Source organism: Papio anubis, chromosome 7, assembly GCF_008728515.1.
Source record: "Papio anubis isolate 15944 chromosome 7, Panubis1.0, whole genome shotgun sequence".
Taxonomy (NCBI): Eukaryota; Metazoa; Chordata; class Mammalia; order Primates; family Cercopithecidae; genus Papio; species Papio anubis.
In genome coordinates, this window is record NC_044982.1 from 31,097,702 (window position 1) to 31,109,092 (window position 11,391).

Sequence of the window (11,391 nt, forward strand, 5' to 3'; positions counted from 1 at the left end):
CCCACACCTCCTGCTCTTCTCTTTCTCTCCATTCCTTTATTCTTCCTTCCACCCCTTCCCTACAGTGACCTCTGTCACTGCAAGAGCAAGAGGCCAGAGAACCTACTTCCAATTCAGAGTGTGAATTCCCATGAAAATCCAATCATCAAATTCTATGGAAAGTAAGGTGTCCCGAGTTCCTCACCTCATCTTTCACTCCTTGGCATGGTGCCTCCTCTAGGCTACAGGCAGGACAGCCTTGGCTCGGGTTCCCCTGAATTCTGTGAACAGAAGAATTAGAAATAAACAAACAATTCCAAAATAAAACCCAGCTAGTTATGGGTTCCCTTTAAGCTTAAGTCAGTAGTTGTGTGAAGTCCCCCTGAGGCCATCAGCCTCCCTGGGCCCCAAGTAGTCCCTGAAAGTGTGTTCTAGTGTCTCAGATGAGAAAACTGAAAGTGCTGACTGTACCCCCAGGTTTTTCTTTCAATAACCTTTCTTTTTCACTGCTGAGTTGATTGCAAATGACAGACGCCCAACTTTCACCAGCCTAAGCTCAGAGACACTGTATTTGAAGACCACCGGCGGCTAGGGGAGGTGGGGTTCTCAGAGACCTCAAGAGGAGTTGGCGGCCAAGCAGCAGAAGAGCAGAGAGAACCAAGCACTGGAACATGTTCAGGATGCTCGGCTTCTCCGACGTTCCCTGCAGGCCAGCTTGCATTTTCTCTCTCCTCAAGGCTAGTTTCTCCACTTGTCAGAAAACACGGCAGCCAGCAGCCCTGGCATTACACCTCCTGACAACTTCAGCTGCCCGAGAGAAGCTGTCCTCTGTGTCTTAAATACAAACTCCCAGTTGCCCATTCCCAGCCTCATCAACTATGACCGTGGAGGCAAAGGCCGCATAAAAACAGGGCAGCTCCCCAGGGGGAACCATACTGGAGTGAAGGAGAGGCCGTTTCCGGAAGGAGAGGGGCAACTAACCAGGCAGATAAACAATCAATGCCTTCCTCTGCCCCACGTGCCTTTAGAAACAAAGAACCTAACTCCCTAACCTCTCAGTGCCTGAAAGCCCCATCCACCTGAATAAGACCCACCTGAATAAAGCCCCATCCACCTGAATAAGGCCCACCTGAATAAAGCCCCATCCACCTGCATAAGGCCCACCCCGTCGGCCAGAGCCGTGACCCAGGAGCACCACCACCTTCGAGGGCTTCCTGCCTCCATTCAATTTCTTGTGCACAATAACCTACGTGATTCTGCAGATGACTCTAAAATCCAAAACCCAGCCTTGTGTCTTCACTGTTATTTCCTTCTTTTACAGATCTCTGTATGACAGTTTACCTTTCTGGTCTTCCTTGAGTTTTTTTTCATTCCTTAACATGCTTCTTAGTTACCACGGCTCCCAGGAACGCTATCTCCCCAGTAGGATAGTATAATATGTTTTTGTCTTTCTGACCCCTGAGGTCCTGGGTGCACTGGTGTTCCTTGCTTTAGAGCAGGAATGTATACATAGACGGCTTCAGGTGGCATGTGAGTGACAGAGATGCTGCCCAGCAGAGACCAATATACTCACTGTCCAGTCCCCAGCCAGCCCTGCTTGGGGTGGTGGGAACCCAACCGGCACCCACTCCCTGCCTCACTCCCTTTCCCTCCAAGCCTGTTTCTGGCTCACGCAGTGCGGTCCCTCCTCGACACCCTCACCCACCGGAGTCTTCACTTTGTCACGGGCCTGCCCCCAGCCCTGCTCCCCTTCACTCTTTTTTTTTTTTCTCTTGTTGAGACAGAATCTTGCTCTGCCTCCCAGGCTGGTAGTTAGTCATCCAGGCTCACTGTAGCCTCGCCTCTCAGGCTCAAGCAATCCTCCCAGCTCAGCACCCCAAGTAGTTGGGATGACAGGCGCATGTCACCACACCAGGCTAATTTTTATAATATTTTTTTGTAGAGATGGGGTGTCACTATGCTCCCCAGGCTGGTCTTGAACTCTTGGGCTCAAGGGATCTTCCCGCCTTGGCCTCCCGAAGTGCTTCACTCTTTAGGGCCCTTTTCTGTGCTGTGGCTCTCGCTGTACTCAACTCCTCAGTGCTCCTTCCCTAAACTGCATCCCACTTTTGTTCCCCCACACCTCCTCTGGTTCCCCTGGCTCTGCCCTGAGGCTCTGCCCTCTGTCTCAGTCACATCCTAGCCTCACCTGAACCCCACACGCACCAAAAGCACGTCACGATTAGCTCTCTCACCCCACTCTCCACTCCCACTCTCCCCAGGCCTGGAAGTCCCATGAGATTCCCAGGGTCCTAGGACCTCACCTACTCCCCCTTCCTCTTTCCCTCTGCTCAGCCCCTTGGGACCTGGACTCCCTCACCCAGAGGGCGGCTCCTGCCTTCCTCTCCCTTCAGGCCTCTGCCTTCGACCTCTGCATGCAGCCCTTTGTTGGGGGCCAGGTTTGTCCTGCTTGTCACATCTGTCTGTTGGTCTTCCTTAGCTCCTAGTTTCCTTTTAAAATGCAGGTATTCAAGTCATAAAAATGAGTCCATTTTAAAAGCTGAGTAAAGAACAGTACGGATAGTTTATGGATGCAGCAGAAGCAGTGGTGGTAGCCTGTGGGTGGTGATGCTGAGCTGGAGGAGTGGGTATAACCTCAGACAGAAAACAGCCACTGAGCTCACGCGATGGCAACGGCTGTGTGTCACCTAATTTCATCTGTTGGTATGGCTCAGCTCTGCCTGTGAATCAGATAACCACAACACACACAAAAGTACTCACATAACCTGTTTCCATCTCTCCACAGTCTTGGTAGCACACAAGCCGGGACTCAGTGTCACCTCTGTGCCTGGGTCCCAGTACCAAGCAAGGTGTTTCCTTGTGTGTCCCAGACACACACATCCTTTGGAAGCTGACATGTTCCCACCATCTCCATGGCTATTAAAAGGCTGCTCCCTACTGCAGGAAAAAGATAGGCAGAAGGAAGGAAGGAAGGAAGAAAGAGAAAGAGAGAAAGGAAGGGAAGAAGGAAGGAAGGAAGGAAGGAAGGAAGGAAGGAAGGAAGGAAGGAAGGAAGGAAGGAAGGGAGGAAGGGAAGGGAAAGAAGGAAGGAAAATCTGCTCCTGACCAGTGTGTTGGGAAAGTTTGGGGGCACCAGAAAGAATTATGGGGTCTTGACATCATGCATTCCCTCTGTCCCCTTTGCTAAAGTTAGTGAGGGATGAGGAGGAGGCAGAGATGGGGGTGGGGTGGTGCTGGGGGTGGTGACACCCATTCATTAATTGATTCACTAAACAGGTTGTTTATTAGCCAGGCATGGTGGCGCGTGCCTGTGGTCCTGGCTACTTGGGAGCCTGAGATAGGAGGATCACTTGAGCCTGGAAAGTCGAGGCTGCAGTGAGCCATGATCACATCACTGCACTCCAGCCTAAGCAAAAGAGCAAGACCCTGTCTCAAAAGTAAACACATAAATGTTAATGAAAACATATTGTTGAGCCCTATGTGAAAGTGCTGCTTTAAGCACAGGGGATATAATGGTGAAATTTGGCAAGGTCCTGAACCTCTTGAAGTTTATAATCCTGTGGAGAAGATAGTCTATGGAAAAACAAGTGTCATAATACCATGTAAGGTAGCACAATGAAGAGTGAGACGGTGGTTAGGGAAGAAACATTTGAGCAGAAGGGAGGAAATGGCTATCTGGGGCAAGAGTGTCCCAGACACAGGGAACGGCACGTGCAAAGGCCCTGAGGTAGGAATGTGCGTGGTGTGGCCAGACACAGCAGGGAGGCCAGTGTGGTTGGAGTGGAGAGACAGAGCCAGGGGCTGGTGGGAGGAGGGGTCAGACAGGTAAGTGGGGGTCCGATGTTGTAGGGTCTTGTGGGCTCTGGTGAGGATGTGGACACTGAGTGATTCCAGAAGCCCTGCAGGAGTTTTAAGCAGAGGAGTGATGTGGTGGACTTGCTCTGTAAAGGACTCTCTCTGGCTGCCGTGTGGAGTAGACAAGGAGGCAGTTAGGAGGCTACTGTGGTTTCCTGGCAAAGGCTGGAGGAAAGGCCTGGCGGTGCTGGCAAGTAGGTGGGTGGGGCTGTGCCAGATGATTGCAGTGTGACCAGCTGTGAAAAATGGGGGATCCCTCCGTGAAGTAGGACACAGCACCAGAACTTTTGGAGGTAGTGATGTTAAGAGGTAAGACCATCTTTCTAGTTACTTGGGGACCTCACTAGGCTCCTCAGGCCAGGAGATAGAACCTCCATGCTTCATGCGGGCCACCCCGGGCACATGCTTTTCCCTCTGCCTGGAATGCTCTTCCCTGCCTTCCTCATCTGCTTCACTCCACTCCTTCTCCAGGTTCAGTTGAAATGTCACTTTCTTCCTGAAATTGGTCAGGTGCTCTGGGTGTATGCGCTCCTGATGCTTCTTTTTCATGGCACTTACCACAATTGTCATTACTTAATTAGAATAATTAGACAGGGCACAGTGGTTCACACTGTAATCCCAGCACTTTGGGAGGCAAAGGTGGGTGGATTACTTGAGGTCAGGAGTTCAAGACCAGCCTGGCTAAAATAGTGAAACCCTGTCTTTACTAAAAATACAACAATTAGCCAAACATGGTGGTGCGCGTCTGTAATCCCAGCTACTCGGGAGGCTGAGGCAGGAGAATTGCTTTAACCCAAAAGGCGGAGGTTGCAGTAAGCCAAGATGGTACCACTGCACTTCAGCCTGGTGACGGAGTGAGACTCTGTTACCATAAATTAAAAAACAAAAATAGAATAATTCGTTCTTTGGTGTTTGTTTCCCCTGGTAGACTGTAGGCTCCATGAGGGCAGGTGCTGGGTCTGCCTTCCTCTTCCCCCCTTGGTTACTCCCTAGCAGAGTGTCTCACACAAGTGAGTGCTCAATACATTTTGTTGAATGAATGAATCAATAAACAAATGGAATGGACAGCAGGTGCCAGAGAAGCGTCAGGGGAGGCAAGCTGATTCTTAAAAACTGCAAAGGAATAGGGCTCATTTCAGCTTAGAATCCAAACCAAGGCACTCACAAGCACCTGGTGGGTGATAAATACCTTACATCATAGGAACAAAGTTCTAAGAATAGGATTTCAGTCATCAGTCAAAGTATAAAAGAGGTTATTTGTTTTGGGAAAGCAGGCAGAAGGGTTCATATGCCCTGGGATCATATTCCCTGGCCGCCAGTCATCTCACACAGGTTTGCCTAATCCTGCATTTGCAGCCCTCAGAGAGCACTTGATGTAGCTACTTTAGCATGAGAGCGTTTATTAAAGAGACATTTTTGTTTATTTGTTTGTTGTTGAAGCATTTAAAGCATTTATTAAAGAGGCAGGGTCTTGCTGTCACCTGTGCTGGAGTGCAGTGGTATCATCGTAGCTCACTGCAGCCTCGAACTCCTGGGCTCAAGTGATCCTCCCAACTTACCCTCCTGAGTAGCTAGGACTATAGGAATGCACCACATACAGCTAATTTTTTTAACTTTCTTTTTGTAAAGACGGAGCCTCTCTATGTTGCCCAGGCTGGTTTTCAATTCCTGGACTGAAGCAATCCACCCACCTTGGCTTCTCAAAGTGTTAGTATTATAGGTGTGAGCAACTGCACCCAGCCCAAAGGGACATCTTTAGAGTATATCATTTAGAAAAATCTATTAAGCTTTCAACCTTTTAAAAAACGTTATCAAGTAACGTACATAACATAAATCTTTGTCCGGTTCCTGAACCTCATTGCATCCTTCATCTCCACTCCTTCCTGCTCACACTGATGACACATTGTGTCAGAGTGGATGGATGGAAATGGCCCCTGAGTCAAAGATTCTGCCTCTCGTGGAGGAGGCTTTCTCCTGGGAGTGTGAGGCCCTCTTGGCTCACCACACTCTGGCGACCTGGGAGCTTCTGCGCACCAATCCAATGCTGATGTCCTGGGCCATGCTTGCTACCAGCAGCTCTGTTTCTTGAGTCTTGGGTGACTGCTGTGTTGACTGATGAAGAGTTTTTATCTAAGGGTCTATGAATGGGTTTCAGGATCCTGTAGACCCCTGAAATCATGTCATCCAAATTGATTAATACACATGTGTTTTGGCTGGGCGTGGTGGCTCACGCCTGTAATCCCAGCACTTTGGGAGGCCGAAGGGGGTGGATCACCTGAGGTCAAGAGTTTGAGACCAGCCTGACCAACGTGGGGAAACCCTGTTTCTACTAAAAATACAAATTAAATTAGCCAGGCATGGTGGCACACGCTTGTAATCCCAGCTACTCGGGAAGCTGAGGCAGGAGAATCACTTGAACCTAAGAGGCAGAGGTTGCAGTGGGCTGAGATCATGCTATTGTGCTCCAGCCTGGGCAATAAGAGTGAAAGTCTGTCTAAAAATAATAGTAATAATAACAAACAAACAACTGTGTTTTATAAAGGCAGGAGAGTCCAGTTTCATCAGATCGTCAAAGCAGTCCGATGACCCCCCAAATGAAAGAAATCACGGTTTAGATGGATAATCTACACATTTCAGATTTAAAAATTTACTTCGAGCTTGTCACCTAGTATCTGCCTTGATTATATACGCTGTGCTAGGTGCAGAGCAGACTGTTGTGTTTGTTTCATCACTATGAGTAACTAAAGTGGATTTCCTGGCACAAATTATGCAGCACTAGACAGGGACGTTACCAGGTTAATTGTGGGCACAGTGAGGCACATATTTCGTGAGACCACCTTGCCTTCTAGAGGTGACCCTTTATTCTCCATTTTCAACAAGATTCTGAGAGCCGGGTCTGAATGAAAAAATGTAACCCCTGGCTCCATGCTCCAGGTGATCCTGGCCTTAGGAGAAGAGAGAAGTTGCTGAAGGAGGTGTAGAAAGCTCAGGGAGTAGGAATGGCTTTGCTTATCTGCCCATCGATCATGTCTGTGCTTCGGTTGAGACTGAAATCACTTGGCAGCCACACGTTTAGGCTGAGGTAACTCCCTGCTGCCATAAAGGTCAAGAAAGCCACTGTGCTGACACAGGCCCTCCCCTGACAGCCTGTTCCACAGCGACCCTTGAGTCATCACGTCTGGATGACTAGGCTGACAAAAACAAGGTTTCACAGGGTGAGTTTAATTGTGGGGGGGGCTGGCACAGCACAGGGCAGCGGAGTAGGAAGGGCACTGCACTTGGAGACTGAACATCAGGGCTGAAGGCCCTGCTCAGTGAGCTTGGGTCATGTGTGTTGGTGTTTGGGCTTCAGATGAAATTAGACAGTATTCACAATAGCAAAGAGATGGAATCCATCTAAGTGCCCATCAGCTATAGACTGAATAAAGAAAATGTGATACATATATACCATGGAATACTATGCTGCCATAAAAAAGAACAAGATCATGTCCTTTGCAGCAACATGGATGGAGCTGGAGACCATTACCCTGAGCAAACTAACCCAGAAACGGAAAAACAAATACTGCATGTTCTCACTTGTAAGTGGGAGCTCAGGACACAAAGACAAGACAGCAGACCACTGGAGCCTACTTGAGGGTGGAGGGCGGGAGGAGGGTGAAGACTGAAAAACTACCTATCAGGTACTAGGTACTACGTGTATTACCGTGGTGATGAAATGATCTGTACACCAAACCCCTGTGACATGTAATTTAACTATGTGACAAGCCTGTGCATGTACCCCTGAACCTAAGATAAAAGGAAAAAAGATAGGGCAAAAAGGAAATTAGAGGCTGCTGTTTAACATGTTACCGGGGAGCTAGTAGGCATTCAGTGATTGGGACTGTGCAGGTACAACGTGGTTCTCGCCCTAAAACAGGATGTAGTCAACATCCTGTTCACTGCTACCTGGAGCTTCACAGTAAAATATCTGCAGAGCTTGTGTTTGGAAACCAGGTCGATGCCCAAATCTGTGCAGATTTGCATTCCTGGTCACCCATCCAAACATCTCTTCAGAGCGATGCCCTGGGGTAGAGCGAGGAAGCTGGATGAGGCGCCAGCTTGAATCTAGAGGTCAATTCTCTGTATTCAAGCTTCTGCCCAAACAAGTGATGGTTGCCTGCCAGGGGTAGATCTCACATGGTTCTGGACTCTCTCAAGCTGGGAAGGGAGGATGCAGGAAGGAGGGGGAACGGAGGAGAGGGAGGAAAGTTGATCTCTGCAGTTCTCTGTCACTAGGTGGCAGCACCAACCCGGGACTGCTGTCCCGATGGTCCTGGCTGTAATCCTGGAATCTGGGGAGTTCCCCAGGTGCACTTGAGCTTGCTATATATAGCTCTAGCTTTGCAAGCAGCCAAAGAGAGGTTGAGTCCCATCTCCACGTTTAGCTGTGTGACCTTGGGCAAACCATTTAGCCTCTTCGGAGTCTTTCTTTATCTGTAAAATGGGGATAATAATCATTCCTAAAATAATAGAGTGAACAGAAAATGAGATAATAAATGGCAGCCACTATCATCCCTGCTCCAGCAAGATGATCCCTCACTCTTTCATATATCACCTTTATTTTGCACTTTTTTTTCTTTCAAGGTTGCCCCTAATGCTTATTTTAAATGAGCATGTAGGTGAACACTTTGGGGTGGGGGGAGTGAGGAGGCAGGAGGAATGGTCCATGGTGTGATCTTTTTTAGAACAGACCTAACTTTTTAATCTTCCTTCCCCTCCTTGCACCCATTCTCTTCTTCTTCATTTTCTTTCTTCTGTCTTGGGATTTTTATTTACAAATATATGTTAACCATCTGCTCTGTGCAAACCCCTGGCGAGGCAGAAACAGGTGGGGAAGAAGAGGGAGAGGCGAGCCGAGTTACAAGGACACACTGGAGAGTCCCTCCCTCTAAGGCCCCCACAGTCCCGTAGATGCTAAGCTGATAGCCAGATGGTGTGCATCAGTGCAGTTGAACAGGTTGCTGAAATCTTAAAATATGTCCATCTGGCTCATTGATAGCCCCTGCCCCAGTGTCCCTCCGTGCAACAACGCAGCCCCATGCCTTCACCCTGCTCCAGCTCCCACCCCATTCTGACTGCCAGTGCCTGAATTTTGAATACTGCCCTTTAGCTGGCTGAGCTCTGCATAGAATGGACTGAAGAGGATGGGGTGTGAAGCCTGGAGGCTGAGTTGCAACTCCCAGTGATGGTTTTCAAATTAGAGCCTGGGGTTCCTGCCAGAAGCAGTAATGGGTAGTATCCAGGTTGGGCAATCCAGAGGCTTGTGTGGCTCTGGCTGCATGCCCAGTTTCTGGTGGAGCACAGGACATCCTCGAACCCTCTCAGAAAGCAGTCTACTCCTGTTCGCCCCTGAGAATTAGGATGCAGTGCCCTGCCCCCAGCCCCCTCTCTGGGAAACCCAGGTACAATGAGTCACCATTTTTGGTTTCACAATAGAAGCTTACTCTGGTTGACATCAGCAGTAAACGAATGTGTTGGAAGGATGTGTGTGGCTCATAGAATTCAAAAGAAGCCCAGAGAACAAGGCCCAGAACGAGGCAGGAGCCAGGACAATTCTCTACCACAGGAATTCTCTCTCTGGTCATGGCTTCACAGTTAGAATAGAGGGGCTCCAAACATCTTCTGGGTCTTTTCTTTTCTCTGCTCTAAAGCCAGATTCCCAGGAGTCTGATTGGCCCAGTCTGGGTCGTATGGTTGTACCTTGGCCAGATAAGGCAGAGAAGGCACCTTGATTGACAGCTCTACGCATGGAAAGGAAATGCAGATGCTTTGTCAGAAGAAAGAGTAATAGAGCCCGAGCGCAGTGGCTCACACCTGTAATCCCAGCAATTTGAGAGGCCTAGGCAGGTGGATCTCTTGAGGTCAGGAGTTCAAGACCAGTCTGGCCAACATGGTGAAACCCCATCCCTACTAAAAATATAAAAATTAGCCAGGCGTGGTGGCACGTGCCTGTAATCCCAGCTACTCAGGAGGCTGAGGCAGAAGAATCACTTGAACCCGGTAGGTGGAGGTTTCAGTGAGCCGAGATTTCTCCACTGCATTCCAGCCTGGGTGACAGAGCGAGACTCTATCTCAAAGAAGAAGGAGGAAGAGGAGGAGGAAGAGGAGGAGGAGGAGGAGGAGAAGGAGAAGAAATGGATTCTGGGTGGCAAAAAAAAAGTGTCTGTGGGTCACTCTAATCAGGTGCATCTAAGCTCCTCACAATTCAGTGGCATTTTGCCTTCAGCCCCAGACCCAAACAGAACTAGATCCCCATTCTAGTAGTGCAGTGACCTTCCTGAGGCCACCAGATCATCCCAGTCAGTCCTCCTTCCTGGGCAATAAGGGCTTTTATGGCCTTGTTCCCCCACCCCCTGGAGATAAACAATGAGACACAAACCTTTGAGGGAGCCACAGGTAACTTTAGTCACAGTCCAGACTCAAAATTCTCAACCTGAAGTAGACAAGGCTTGAGAATATATGAATGAATGAATTCTTTATATTTATGATTAATTCATTCATTCATCAAACCGATAAAGATTACATATCTGCTCTGCTGGGCACCAGGAATATAGCAGTAAACAAGACACAGACAGTTTCTGCCCTCACTCACGGGTTAGTGAATGGCCTATCTGGACAGCCATTTAACTGTCCACCATGAGTCACCACTGGGGGTTTTGGGCATGATGTAAGCAGACATCTCGTCTCTGTCATCTTCTCTCAATGATTGCTGTGGTTTAAATGTCTCCTCCAAAACTCATGCTGAAATTTAACTGCCATTGTAACAGTTGAGAAGCAGAGCCTTTAAGAAGTGATTCAGTCATGAGGACAGAGCCCTCACAGATTAATGGGTCCCTAGATTAATGTCATTATCACAGAAGTGAGTTTGTTATCTTAGGAGTGGGTTTCCAATAAAAAAGATGAGTTTGGCTCACTTCCCTCTCTGTCTCTATGTGCTTGCTTCCACCTTCCACCCTTCTGCCATGGAATAACACTTACCAGATGCTGGCGCCATGCTCTTGGATTTCTCAGCCTCCAGAACTATGAGAAATAAATTTTTTATCCTTATAAATTACCCAAGCTGGGCATGGTGATTCATGCCTGTAATCCCAGCAACTCAGGAGGCTGAGGCAGGAGGATCACTTGAGGTTAGGAGTTCAACACTAGCCTGGGCAATGTAGTGAAACTTCATCTCTAAAAAAATTTTTTAAAAATATTTTTTAATATATATATAGATATATATGTAGAGAGAGATATATATACACACACATATATATGTAGACATGTGATATAAGGCTACTACATATGTATGTAGAGAGGGAGAGAGAGTAGGCTTATATATATATATTTATATATATATATATTTGTAGTATATGTATTTGAGAGTGGGGCATATTATATACACACATACACATATTACACCAGCAATTTGAGCATTAATCTACACATGATAGTATATACATCATATGACATACACGATACATGAGCATACATGATACGACACATGACATGCATGAGTACATATGCACATATTACGCA

At 48.0% G+C, this 11,391-nt stretch overlaps 1 protein-coding gene across 2 annotated transcripts in view; it reads right to left on the minus strand.

Moving 5' to 3' along the window:
- FLVCR2 (FLVCR heme transporter 2) overlaps positions 1–981 on the minus strand; it is an 81,391-nt gene extending 80,410 nt beyond the window's left edge. The window contains exon 1 of one of the 2 annotated variants that reach the window (XM_017961376.3): positions 185–981. The gene's annotated coding sequence lies outside the window, so the exon portion shown is untranslated. The remainder of the gene's footprint in view (positions 1–184) is intronic. The other variant, XM_031667968.1, reaches the window with a different exon arrangement.
- Positions 982–11,391: the final 10,410 nt, after the last annotated feature.